Raw genomic sequence first — 15,213 nt, 5'->3', positions numbered from 1 at the left:
TAGGGGTTCCTGTTATGAAACTACTTCAAGAAAGTCAAGCTGAGCCCAATGACATGCAAAGAAGGATCAATCAAATAATATGCTTGCAGCAAACTAGAGACCAAGTCTATAGCAGAGTTCAAGTTTTACAAGAAAAGTTAAAGAAAGCTTTTGATAGAAGGACTAAGGCTGAAGATTTCAACATTGGTGACAAGGTCCTAAAGTGGGATTCAAGAAGGGAAGATAAAGGAAAACATGGAAAGTTTGATTCCCTTTGGAGAGGACCATTTGTTATTCAAGCAGTGCAAGGAAACAATACTTACTTTCTTAAAAGTCTTGATGAAACTGATTTGGATGAAGGTCCTGTGAATGGCAGGATGTTGAAGCACTATTTTGACTACTCTCCATGTATATAGCATGGCTGTTCCCCTGTACATAATTTGCTGTATATAATGTTTTCTTTCAGCATGTGAATAGCTCAGTTTGAAAGGTCTTGCAGAATCAGGAAAAGGCTTTAGTTCAGCAAGTTCCACAAGTATGACAGATTCCAATTTTGAGATTTCAAGGAGGGAAACTCCAAGTTTTGATAAAAAGAAGTCAAAGGGCCAAGGCATTCTGACCTGCTGATTCTTGGTCTTTCAAAAAGAAAAACCATCCCCATGTGGAGCCACTGTTAGATACCTATACCAATAGGTTTCATATTTCATGATTGGCAAAAGAAGTTCCAAATATGCTCTGCTTTGGTGATGCAAAGATCCCATATTTCCAAGAGAAGGCAATATGTATACATAGCTTCATGTTGACTGAATTTTGGATGGGTGGTCCAACAGCCTAATCTGGATCATGCCATGTGTCAATTTCTTGTTGTAGAATAGAGAAAGAAGTTTGTCCAAACTGTTTAATCTTGGCAGACCAGTAGTTAGGTAGAGAATTAAGGTTCCCAACTGCTTAATCTGGGGCCTTGGAAGCAATAAGGGTAGTTCTAGATAGAAAATCAAAAGAAAAAGCCAAAGGAAAAAAAAAGGGGCACATGAGGGTCTGCAAGCCTAAGTGCACCCTCCATGAAGAAACAGAAAATGTTAGGCAAGTAGATGGGTAGGTAGATGGGGTTGCAGAAATGTCATTCCTTTCAATTGAATTTTGCTGGTCTAACACAAAGGAAACATCAATGGATGGAGAAGGTCCTCTTCTCCATCATTTTGCAGCAATACAAAGAAGCATATCTAACTTCCTGATTCCCCCCCCCTCACATTCATTGCTAACATCCCTACACTAGCCATGTTCATGAAAGTAACCAAGGTCTTGTGTTGGTTCTTGTTTCTTTAAGAGCCACATTTCTTGTCTAAAATTCTTTTCATTTTGATCTACTTCCTAAACTAGGTTGATATCATATAAACTTAGTGTTATCCCTTCTCATCCCCATCTTCCACTCATATTAACCCCTAAGTTCTTACTATTTAACTCCCTATACCCCTTGTTCCCCCTATTACTATGTAAATTATACAAAAAACCCAAAAAATTACATATCCCCTTCCCCGAGCATTATAGCTCTATGATTGGTTTCAAATGTTTTGAGCGCTAAACATTAGAGCGCGACCCACAAAGCGCTATAAATTAATCCTGGGATTAATCCAAGATCAGCTTGGATTAATAACCTTAATCCCGGTTTTGTAAATGAGCCCGTGCATAATCCACTTTGCCCGTAACACCGTAAAAAAACCCACTTTTCTAATGTTTCCGCCGGGCGCGTATGTCGAAAATAATGTTATTTTATTCCCCGCCCGCTGCCGTATCGTCCTAACAACTTGATGACCCGTCGACCGTCGGATCTGGGTTTTCCCATCCAACGGCCCTTATCCATATCGGGTCGGCACTGATGACCGCAAGTTACCTCCTGAGAAACTGTCAGAGGGTGACGTCAGGCCTTTGCCACACGTCGCCCCCAAATTTTCTCGGGTCGCCCTCTGACAATACTGCTTCCGTATCCAGAGCGGTCCGAGAAAAACCACTTACCGCTTCTGGTTTACCGTTGGTCCCGTCACGTCCTCGTCACCGCCACGACATGCCCACGTCATGCCACCTCACCGCCTCATCATCGCCCGGCCCGCCACCGCTCCGACATGTCCGCCACCTATGCAATCCCTGTGGACCACTCACAGGCCGCCACGTCACTCGATGACATCATGCTGACGTCACCCGACCTTGACCCCACCTGATGACGTCATGCTGACGTCATCCAAAAAAAGCGCCAATGACCCAAAAGTCCATATTTTTGCCGAAAATCGTGGTTTTTCTTACTTTTTGCAAAACAAAAAACTGTTCTGCTCTGCATGCATACTACGACCGTTAGCCGCCAACCTGCAGAAACCAATACAAAGACCGTGGGCGCGTCCATTACACCTGCATTTGTAACCATTGCCGGCAATTCATAAGGTATTTATCCAAATCATTCCCTCCGCGCCTGGTTTTGTCCATAATTCTCCAAAGATAGCTTAAAAAGAGTGAAGAACACTGTAACTACCAGCAAACCTCCAGTAACCAGTGTCTATTTTCAATTGTTGGGTCGGAATTCCTTTGCAGAACCCGCATTTAGCCAAATTTTCCTAAATTCACCGACAGTTCGCGCATTCATGAACTTAAGACCCGAGCTCCACTAATTCACCGTGAATACAGTTTCACTAGGCCTGGCATTTGCTCTATCAGTCCTCTGTGCAATATTTCAATTGCTGACACTACCAGTTACCCTCTGTTCCTCTGCAATTCACCTCTCTGTTCCAGAGATACCCCTCTGTGTTGCTCTGTTTAGTAACACCAGTTCTAGTACAAGTCATAGTACTACTTAACCATGGAAACACCAGTAGCCCTGAATATTCAACCTCTGAATGCCCCACAAAGAGAGTTAGAATGGAAGGCCCTAGGAGATAAAGATTATCAGATGATAGACTTGTTCTCAATAAATTCTAAGTTTAATATTCATATGCTAAATGAATTGAAAGCTCAACACCTCAGTGGAGCTGATATTTTAGGGATTTGGGACTCCAACTTGCCCATTTACAACCTCCCTCAAGTCAATGTCCTTCCAGACCTGATCGATAGATGCCAGGAGAACTATGATCCTTGTCAAAGAGCTGTCCTCAGTACATCAGGTGCAGTCTTGTTCCATGTCACCCCTGAGGCCATAAATCAAATGCTCAACTTTCATTCTCCAAGACCATTAACTCCTCTCTCCATGATGGACTTACTAAAGAAGGGGGGCAGGTTGTCCAGTGCCCAGGTCATCAAGATTAATCAGTTATTTATTCAGCCAAGCTCTGAAGCTCTGAGAACACCTCCTATTGGACATCCATATCTCAATGACTTGGGGAAGATGCTGGTGGATTTGATCAGCTATGTCCTGGGGTACAAGGGAGTTGAGGATGTTGATGACACCATAATGGCCATGTTGTCCATATTTTCTCCCGGAAAGCCTCCTGCTGTGCACTATGACTATGCTGAGTATATTGCAAACAAGATTCATGACCAACTGATGAATCTAGAAAGGGAAAAGGTGTTCAGATACACCTCATACATCTATCATCTGTTCCTATTTTATCAACCACAAAGTTTCCCTATTCCTCTCAAGAAACTTGATGCCCAGGGAAATCCAAGGTCTGTAGTATTTTGGACCTCAGTTTTTCATTGCACCTCCCATTCACCATACACATACTATGAATTCATAGACCTGTTCATTCATCCAGCTATGACTTTGTTATTTGGTGTCCCTCCTCCAAGATTGACTGATGAGATGCAAAGGATACTTCACCTCTTAAAGGCCTACAACATTGGTGATTGGTACTTTTACCAACACCATACAGTCATCAGAATATATGGCTGTGAGTTGAACCCTTATAGGCTGCCAAGATATGTCCCGATGAGACTATTTGCCTTGGAATATTTCAGACAGTTTGGGAATGCAGACCAGGTCCATTTCCACAGTAAAAATAAGAAAGTGCAACTAAAGGTCAGGAACCAACTAGGCCCATTTCTTTACAACCAAAGGGAGGAGGGATGGAAGGAAGCAGATAGGATCCTAGAGGGCCTCAAATTAGAAACTAGTTTCCGCTGGATACCTTATGACCCTAATCATTTCATTTCTCTAAGGAGGGTAAAATATAAATTGGGTGGCTATGCTCACATCAGATTGCCTCACATTGAGAAATATGCCAATTTATTAAGTTGGGAAGAGGGAACTCTAGAAGAGCCAATGACTAGAGAGCAAATGGTACAAAGAGAAGCAAAAAATATTGAGAAAGAGGCTGACTTGGAAACTTGTGGGCAGGTTTCCTCTTCATATCAAAGGCAACTTGGAGCAGCTGCCTCATCTTCGACAACACATCAGCAAGCAGCCAAGGCTACTTATCAGGCCTCCAGAAAAGGCAAAGAAAAGCAGATGGAGTAAGAACAGCCACCTCCTATAGCAGAAAAGCAAGTAGAACAGCAAGAAGAAGGGCAAAAAAAGGGGCAGCCAATACAGCAGCAAGAGAAAATAGCTAAAGCCCTAATGTCCACTGAGCAACAGGCTCAAGAGAATGTGCCTCCTAGGAAAGAAAAGACAGTGGAGGCCTCAGTGCTACAAACTCCACAGAAAGAAGAAAAGGGAAAGAAGAGGGATAGAGAGCAGGAGACTGCCCTCACCACATCCACAAATCAAGGGGAGAAAAGGCAGAGAATGAATCTCCTCTCTGAGGAAGAAATGCCTATTGGACAATCTTTGGGCATGGGCCTACCAAGTATGGAGGCATCTGCAAGTTCCTTTCAGGAGGAACACGAAAGAACAGTTGGAGGAGAAGTCAACTCCTCAAGCCAGCAACGGAGAGCTGAAACAGGCATCAAACAACAGTTTATTGAGATCAAAAAGAAGAATGAGCCACGTAGGATACAGCTGTACAATCACCTATTGAAAATGGCTCCTACAAACCAGCAGAGGTTGATGTTTGCATACGATGTAGAAGAGGGCAAAATGATAATGATCCATTTCATGCCAACCATGCTGCAGCCACAGTCAGCTGCAGACTATATAAGGACCAACCTTGAGGTCCTTGCAAAAGACATCCACCCTATAGATCAGATTGAATTGCACAAGCAAACGGGTGAGATGGTATATGCCACTCTTGCAGACAAAACTTTGGTTAATTATAGGTTGGAAAATAGCCTAAATAATACAGCTGCCCAACTTGAGTTGGAGAAAGCATCCTCTCAGGCAAAGGACAACCGAATCAAAGCATTGGAGGATATCATCATAGAACTTGGGCATGATCCCAAGGACACCAAGGCTATACAAGCGCTGCTGAAACTAAGAGATGCAGATATGGCATCACTAAGAAAAATGGTTAAGATCCCAACAACTCTTCACCCACAAACAGAAGAGGTTGCCCAGCTGAGGCATGACCAAGATGCAGCAAGCATGCTGATATCATTATACAAATAGCTGATCCAGACAGAAGAGAAATTGGGAGAATCAGAGGCTGCACTGCAGGCAGCCCTACAACAAAAGGAAGTAGGCCAAACATCTCAGCCACCTCCACAAATAATCAACCTTGAGGAACCCCCTCAAACTAGTGCTCCTCCTACAGAACAGACAACTCAAACAACGCCATCTACATCAGCACCAGCACCAACATCAGAGCAGGCTCCAAGCCTTGACATGCAGAAGCTGAAGAATGAAATCCAGGCCTTAGAAGCCCAAATGGCAGAGCTAAATGAAGCCAGAGAGAATTTAGCTAAGCTGAATGAAAAATATGACAAATCCAAGCAAAGTGTAGCAGAAAAAGGAAGGGAAATAAAGGCCCTTAAGGAGAAGATAAAGGAGCTGGAGAAAGAGCTCACCCTTGATAAAGTGGTGGCTGAGCTCAAGACAGTTTTATGGGCCAACATTGGCCAATCAATCACAGATCAATGGAAGTATATTGAGACTATTCATGAGCAAATGGAGCTCATAGGCAAAGCACACAGGGAAGTCCAGAGAGCAAGGGCATCTCTAGGCAATATGCCTGAGATAGCCAACAGAATGATTAACGTGCTTAATAACCGTACAGGTCCTCAGCTGGCAGCAATAGGAATCCCGAACAGAACTGAAACTATCCTGCTGATAAAGAGGGTCCTTACATTAAGAAGCCTGGTACAAACACTGGAAAGAAGAAGCCAAGACATGCAGACAGAAGTAAACAAATTCATGGATAAGTTTGCAACATTACAAAGCAGAGGTCTTCCTGGCTTACTGAACAACGTAGGGAGGCTACTTTCACATGAGAATTATGCAAAAAGGGTCAATACATTTGCTACCAATCAGATCACTGTAAGACCAAGTACCTCAGAAGAAACAGGGCCAGCATCTGGGCAAAGTCTCTATGACAGAGTAGAGAACTTATTTTTCATTATGAATGAGATCAAACATTTGTTTGAAGTGCCTCCAAACTTCTACAAATATACAGAGGCAGATGAGACCTTGGATGCAATTTTGAGACATCAATTGCCCACTCAGGAATGGTGGACCAAAATGATACAGTTGATACTGTAATCAAGAGCCTTTCATCAAGTTTTTTCATCAAAAAAAAATAAATCATCATGTTCAGAAAATGTGATACATTCAGTATGACTGGAGAAAAATGGACTGAGCCAACTCAGCAGAAAGATTCAGCCACTAAAGCAACACTGACAGTTACAGATGACAGGGCCGAGAAAGCTACAGCATGGCAAAGCCATAAAGATACATCATTCAGCATTAATACAGAATGCTCAACCGACTCAGTGGACTCCAAAGGTAAAAAAGGCTTCTGACAGAATTAAAGAGCATTCATGTTGTATTTAGAGCAGTAATAACTTCCTTATCTGCTATTCTGTAAAGTTGGTGAACGTATTTATTTCTCAAGTGACTCAGCGGTTCAGATATTTTTGTGTAACCGATTGTATATATTCCCCCTCGCATAAGCTTGCAGAGTGGTTGTTGTTGATTTCCTCTTTCAGAGATCTTATGCTGTAAATGTTCAGAGTATTAATACAAAAGCTGATGGAATTTCCAAAGTTCTGGGTTGTCTGAGGTGTTGTGTGTGTTTGCTGAATGCTAGAGGATTCCTGCGTATTTCATGGCACAATAAGTTTCCTTTAAACTCTTCGTTATGTGTTTTAATTATTTCTTCATAACCCATTCATGTTCTATGTTTCAGAGTTAATGGCAAAGAAAAAGAATAGTTTCAGGACTTATTCACAGAATACCCTGACCTCAATCTATGCTGTTATAAATGTTTTCTTCAGTTATAGTTATAAGGTGTAATTCTTAATTGCTGCACTTTCAGACTATATCTTTCACAGTGGTTATTGTTAAGGAATTCAAATCTGCTCCTGTGCAATATATCTCTTTCCCACACCCCCAGCTTAGTGGAAAATTCTTAATTGCTTTCCACTGGTTAAACATACTTCACCATCACAATTTCAAGTTTGTTTCATGAAATATTTGAATGGCCCTGCAGTTTCAACAATTTCACTCAACATTTAAACAACCTGTAGCCACTGACTCCATTGCCCAATGGACTAAAAACTGTTTGAAGATTTCCACCTTAAGTGCTGAAAGACATCACTCAACCAAAACATTAAACAAAACTGAACTCATAACTAGCCTAAAATCTTCACAAAACAGAGACAAATCTTAAAGAGAGAGCCCTCTCTGATTGCAGTTTGGCTAGAAACTATAATCCAAAGCTTGGTTAGTGGTTACCCCGGCCGTATTCCCTTGGGATTCAAAGGGAACAACCTGGGTGTTAACACTTCTTGCTCCCCAAGTTCCTTTGATGGAGACATGAAGCAAGACTTGTCCACCATGATGGATATGGTGAGAGAAATGTATGAGGATGGAAGGAAGAGTGGCATACTTAGAGAGTAGTTGAATTCCGTGGAGGAAGAGAAGCAGATGCTTTCTGGAAACTTGTAGGAAATGGAGAGGTAACTTCATATGAACCTGAGAAGGATGCATAAGTTGGAGTCACAACTCTTTGGTGCCAAAGAAGCCTTGGCCAAGTATCAGCTTGAAGAAGAGGTAAACCATTCCTGTTTGTCTTCAAATTATTCTAAGAATGCTTATATTGGTTCTTTTGAAAAACATACCAAAGCCTATATTGGTTCTTTTCAAATTCTTCTAAGAATGCTTATATTGGTGCTTATATAGGTTTCAAGCTAATTTCCAAGATGGTCTATGAAGGAAAAGGATTGGGCAAACATGCACAAGGTATTGTTGAGCCAATAATGGTTGAGGAAAGGCCTAAGTATTTGGGTCTTGGCTATGGATAGTCTTGCGGAGAGAGTTCCAAAGCTGCCATGAAGGCCATTGAAATAGTTCCAAAAAGGAGTTTCCATGCAGGTCCTCCACCTCAAAAGTGTGAGGATTGTATTCTGGAGGAGGGTAATAGCTTGAAACATCATTCGCAGGATGCAGGTGTTCAGAAGCACACACTTGAACCAGAGAGTTGTGGAAACTCTGACAGCCTTGAAGAAAGTGATGGTGTTCCAAAGGGAGCCACTTCTTCATTTGCTTCACCTCCTCATGAAGGCAATAAAGGTGAAAAAGGCAGGTATAAATCTGGTTCTAAACACATTCCTTTTGATTTTGTAAAGCATGGAAAAAGAATTGCATGTTCCTTTTGTGGTTTGGATAACCATTATGTTTCTAGATGTTGGAAGAGGATGGCCACATACAAGAAACTTTTGAAGGAAAAGAAGCAAGCAGCCAAAGGTCCACAGGACAAGGCAAATCATGCTATCAAAAAGATGCACATGTGTTGCACTTACTGCCATAAGCAAGGGCATCTTGCTGAAAGGTGTTGGACTTTGAATCCAGCACTGCTTCCACCAAAGTTGAAGGAGAAGGTGGAAAAAGAAAATGGCAGGGATGGAAATAAAGATTCCATGATTGATGTGTTTCAGGATAATTCACATATTGATGCTGATGTGCAAGGAAAGGAGGGACCTTTGAAATGGATTGGTAAGAAATGGTTAGAATTCTTATCCAATTAAGACTGTATGTCTATTTATGCATCTGTTTGCATTTCTTTGTGGAATAAATGCATGTTGCAGGATCTTACCAAAATGGTAAATGGAAAGAATTTGAGTAGGAAACTCACTTCATTGCTGCAACAGTATGTCCATTTCAACTTCGAAAGTACAGTATACTTAAGCAAAAGTTGAAAGATGGAATGCATGCATGAGCATGAGATGCATGTGATGTTGGCTTGGGAGAAGTTAACTTGGTCTCCAAAATGGAGATAATGATGAAGTGTTTCATCTTTTGGAAAAGAGTCCTAAAGGTCTTTTTCCTACATGCTTGACTTGAAGAGTCATTTGTTGTAAAGGCATGTTTTATTGGCTTGTTATCTAGTCAATCATTTGTATGCAGATATAAGACATGGAAGGGTTCACAAGATGTGAAATCTGTTTCTTTGTTGAAGCAGGAGTTAGTCCATCTAGTTGTTGTTTGTATGCCTGATGTTGTTAACAATTGTTGTTGGTAGCTATTCAAATAGGTACAAATGAAAGTTTTGTGGAGCAGATGTACTTCACATTCATTTGAGCCACCTTGCATCAAGGATCAAGGCAAAGAAGTTCAAACTACCTTCTATAAACTTCACAACAGAATTTCTGCATGAAGTCAAGGAGGAAAACAGTTCTTCCCAAGATGGCCAACCCATCCAAGAAGGGAAGTGGTCAGAGATTTTGGTTCAGAGGCACTATGCAAAGGCAAGTGTAGGGAGGTTGAAAGAAGAGGGTGTTGTTACTCTCATTTACTGCTTAGATTAGTGTATCGGTCTTTTGGTGGACCAAAAGTTCTTTTAATGGGAAGGCATGATCCAAAATGGATCCTGAAACTTTCTAAGTCTTCATGAACTCTCTATAATTTATTCCAAAGATTAAAAATCTTGTGAAAATCAAGCTTATCAGAGGAATCCTCATGACAATTGCTAACTGTTATCAACATGGATCAACGAGGGTCATCTATCAAGCGCGTAGAGCGGCAGACCATGGTAACGTGTGCTATTGCGAATTAGTAAAGTTAGCAATGGTTTGAGTCAACGGGGGAGGAATTTGATATGAGATTAGTGACAAGTCACTAATTGCAAATCACAGGGAAACCCCTCGAAGAAGGAGAGCCACATGCGCCCGAACCTGAAAAATCATGAAATGCAGCGGAAAGTGTTTCGGTTCCGTTTGAGGCGGGATTCCACAGAAACTGGCAGGATATCGGAAGGGCTTCGAGTGGTAAGCGGTTTATACTGAGTCCCACCCAATGCTACACAGTGAGTGACACGCGTCTAGCAGAAGAGAGAGAAAACCACTCACATCGGACGGGTATACATCGAGCAAGTTATCCACCTGAAATGTGCGATGACCGTAGGATCTAGAGGGTCCAAATCAACGGCGAAGATGCAACCCAATGGATGACTGGATTTGACGAAGTTATAAAGAATATTGTGTAGGATTTTGAAGTCCGACGTGGACGAAGAGTTGCCAGAGATTCGTGTTTCGTAGGCATTCTTGGAGTAAACGGAAATAACAGTCGTTTCAAATGATCGAGTGTTTCTGGTGAACTTGACATGCTCATCCATTAAGGGAATAGGTGGCCACCTCCCTATAAGGCATTATGCAGTTACTATAACGGCCGAAAGAAGGGATTCGAACGGATAGAGGCAGGGAACCAGAAAGCCGAGAAGCGGAAACGAACAATCAGGAAGCAGATTGGCTTTAAAGCCACAGACTAATAGAGAGGGGAGAGAGAGCAGCACAGGAAGCAGTAAGTAGACCTAGAAGCAGAGAAACTAGAGTCGAGTTGACCTAAAGAATCAAAGGCAGCAAGTGAGCCAGGGTTAAGATAGAGATAGAGAGAGTACTCCAGAGAGTCTGTGTACTCCAGAGAGACTTGGGGGATCCAAGTACAGTCCTACTGATTGTATCTATTGTGTGAGACTCAAATTGAGCTCACTGTAATAGGCAGAGCCACCAGAGGTTGGAGGAAAAGCCACAGAGCCAAAGAGCTCTAATAGACTTCCAAAGCACCAAGAGGCTACAGTGAAGTTGCAGCACAACAAAAGATCGAATGATCGAGCTATGGCTGGTTGCCTGAGGTGTGTTGAAGACAGGAGAAGGAGTTCCAGAGACAAATGCAGAATTATGAGGGAGTCAGAGAAGCCAGAAGCTTGAGAAGCTCAAAGCACTAACTGAAGGAGTCAAGTCCAGAGAAGCCTAGACCTGTCTACAGAACAAGGACATCCAAGGGTAAGATGGCATTCTAAGCCCATTGGTTCAACTATAAACGAATGGAGTTAAGTGTATCACTTGTAAAAGAATTGAAGCCATAATCCCAGAGAGCCTAATCAAGTTGATTAGAGCTCAAGGAGACGTAGCCCAAGATATCAGGGTGAACTCCATATTATATTGTTGTCTTATGGGTTTGTTGAATTTCTGCTTTATTTACTATTATTTGTGTTTCACATCAGCATAAGCAAATGAACGTAAGCACTCAACAGTCAGAAACAAATACAAGGATACACCTATAATTGTCAAGCATTTCTTAATTCCGCATTGGTTAATCATTAAGACTTGGGAAAATTTAAAGCTTTGGAAGTGGGAGAGGTTCTTGTAAGTTAGACAAGAAGCCTAAGAGCCCCATTTTCAGATCATGGATGAATACAGGTGTAATTGCAAGCAAGAAAGTGAGGACAAAGCCTTAAGTTGCAAATCCCGACAAAATCTTAATGCATCTCATCAACGACACATATATTATGAAGGGTGGAAATATTATGCAAATTATTGCATGTGGTTTACTAATTCTCCCTTGATCTGGGTGCTTCTAAAGTTTGGTGCAAGCAAGCTATGCTAGTCATCATTTACCTAGCTTTTGGAAGGGGCAAAAGCAGGGAGTGTATTAACGTGTGGTGGGTAGTAAAGTGGAAGATGACATAGTGTAGAGGTAAAAGATGTGTTATGTGTGATGTTGCTAAGTGTTATAGCTCAAAATGATATCCCCTTGGGTCTGTTAGGGAAGAAACATAGAATTAAGGTTGAAATGAAGAAAAATTCCATGGAAACCCTACAAAAAACTTATCGTTGCCTCTTCAATGCCCCTTGTACACCATCAAGGAGAGTTGCAATGCCCCAGATAGCTTAGAAAGTATATTTGAATGTTATGACACCTCAACAACAAAGATTTTAAGCCACTATGGTTGTTAGAGCTCATGGATAAGGGTTGAAATGATAAAAAAATGATCAAAATTTGAAGATAAGGACGAAAGGACCAAATCAAACTTAGTTAAAAGGTGTCTAGATTCATGTAATCACTCTTGTTAACTAATTTATAAAAGCAAGGCTCTCCATGGATGAAAGAGAGAAGTGAATGTAGGTTAATGTTGCTTAAGTGAGAACCTAGTCCTTCCTTGTGATAAACCTACAACAATAGTGAGCCTCATTGTTATCTTGTTGGCATTATGAAAAATGTGTTGTCCTTGATGGCAACCTAATTGATGAAGATTGTCAACATGACGATAACATGATGAATTTACAAGCTAGTACAGAGATTTTGGACAAAGGCATAACATTCCAGAGAAAAAGAATGATGAAGGTGATGTTTTGAGAAATACACGTGGGTTTTGCGAATCAAATCCATGTATACACGCGATTATGGAGAAGTGAAAGCACGTACACTTTCCGCACCATGGTATCCTAAATACCAGGGATATTTACCATGGTATTGGCCCATCGTAATGAGCGCAACACCAGATATTTGATCTCTTCAAAGAATACCATCGGCATAACTAAGGTTTTGACCCATGGTATTGGCTAAGGCCTAAGCTATATAAGGAGGTGGAGATAAAAGTTTTTTGCATGGAAGTAATTGGCTATTGATGAATTGTTTGATCTGAAATAAGGTTGCACAAGGAATGTGATGTGGTATCAGATCTCATAGATCTGAGATGACTACATGATTTTCTTATGGGTTGATCTATGATAATAATGTTCTAGCATATGTTTGTTACTGGGTTTGCCAAGATTTGGGTTTGACAGAAGTTCTATTGTGCAGCGAAGGAATGAGTCAATAATTACAAATTTGTATGTAAGTTTGTCTCAGAAAAAGCGTGTACATACGTGGGTCTGCTTATAGATAGTCACATGTCGATTCTGTAGGATGGACAAATTTGTACACGGGTATGTTTCGTGAAAGACATGTACACTCGTGGAAATATTTTGTAAGGGTCACACAGATATTATAGGGTTTCTAAAGTATGTGTAGTTAATGATGTATGATCAATTTTGTTGTTGTACGTTGATGAGGTTTTCTTCATAATAATCTACATGTGATAATCCTCGTGAAGTTGAATGGTTTGTGAATGAAATATTGAACTATATTGATGATTTGTAAGTAGTTGAGAGATCTGTGATGAAGGTGTTGTACTGTTCAGCAACCCTCAATTTTTATATAATAATTTCTTATGAAATTAATTATTTAAAAATAGGGGACCCTTTTTAATTTTTAAAACACAAAAAAATAAAAAACATTTTTTGTTTTGAATAAAACGATTTTTATTTATTAAAAAACCAAATTTTAATAGCCCTTGAGACAAAGATTATACTTAGGCTTTAAAAGCCTTAAGTATTAAACACATATGGGTTGTTAAAATAAAATAAAAATAATAATGAAAAATCAGAGTTTTTAGTTGGAGTTTTCCAAATTCCAACTATCGGAACTAAAACCCGACCTATCCTCCCCGCATCACAAATAAACATAACATCCACAAACTTAAGTCCCAACTTTAACCCCATTGCGATTGCAATATTCAAATCGGGCTTGACCATGGATTTAAATCCGCTGAATAAAATATTGCATCCGCGATGTTCGCAATATCCATGGGCTTAAGTCCATACTCCTTCGCATTGCCGATTGCGATATGCAATATAAGCCCCAGACTCGACAATATTATAGAGTCCAAATCATAAATCCCCACATCCGCGCAATCGAAAGTTCCAAAAGCTACCACTCCAAGTCCGATCTCTCGATGCGAAATGCAATTTTTATGAAAATAAATATTAAACGAAAAAAATGTTTAAACAAAGGAAGCCCCGGCAGGACTCATTCCTCTACCACGTCACTCATCCTCCACGTCACCCCGGGATATCACAATCACAAAATCCTTTGGCCACTTCTTATAGTTCGCCGCTCCATAATCCCGATGTGATCAACCCATCCCTTCTCCTCCGCGATTGCGATATCGCAATCACAAAATCTTTCGGCCACTTCTTATAGTACATCGCTCTATAATCCTGATGTAATCAGCCCATCCCTTCTCCTCCGCGATTGCGATATCGCAATCACAAAAGTCACGGGACTTAAGCCATTCCTCTGCCTTGATTGATAGTGATGTGATTGTTCTGGATTTTATCCCCGATTCTAAAACAATTGCGATATGATTTTAAAAGGTCCCTTTAGATTTTGATCGGAGTACTCACTTTTTTAGTTGCGATTGCAATTATCTGGGTTCTGCCCCTGATTTCACAGTGATTGTGATTTCATCTTGATTGATTATAACTTCCCTGTCTTAGATACGATTGCGATTTAATCAAAACGACCCACTTGTTGTTTTTTATTTAATTTTATCTGAAAAATACAAGTTTTGATTCACGATTTACTTATCCATGACTTATCTTTCTATAAACAAAGTTTGACAACAAGGAGGAGATAGCTACGTAGAGAAAGAGGAAGATTCTTTCCTTATAATCTACAGAGAGCGAGGATATTTAGATGGAAAGTCAAGGATAATAAGTCAGAAATGGAAAACTTTTTTATTTTTCATGATTCAAGGAACTTCATTTAATTTTTTCAGCGCTATGCGTAGACCTGGTATTTTTTTGTATTATAATTTAAATAGACATGATGGATTGATTTAGAGGTCTAGAATTTGACAGAGAAATCCTAAGGAAGAATTCACACTTCTGTATTTCTTCTTAAGTATTTGTTTGAATAAAATTTTCTGGATCATGGCCTCTTTTATTTTTTGCAAAAAGGCTTAAGAGTCATTGCATTTCTGTATTACTTTAAAGCGTTGGAGAAAAGTAGAAAAGGCCGAAACTACTAATTTTTTGAAAGAAAGCGTTTTTGGATACGGTATTTTTATCAGTATTTTAAAGCTATTCTAATTTTGTTTTATTGTTTGCAGTTTCTCT

This window comes from Pinus tabuliformis, chromosome X, assembly GCF_031772625.1.
Source record: "Pinus tabuliformis cultivar Carrire ecotype Pingquan chromosome X, CPIR1, whole genome shotgun sequence".
NCBI lineage: Eukaryota > Viridiplantae > Streptophyta > Pinopsida > Pinales > Pinaceae > Pinus > Pinus tabuliformis.
Note: the sequence above shows the minus strand (reverse complement) of the source record.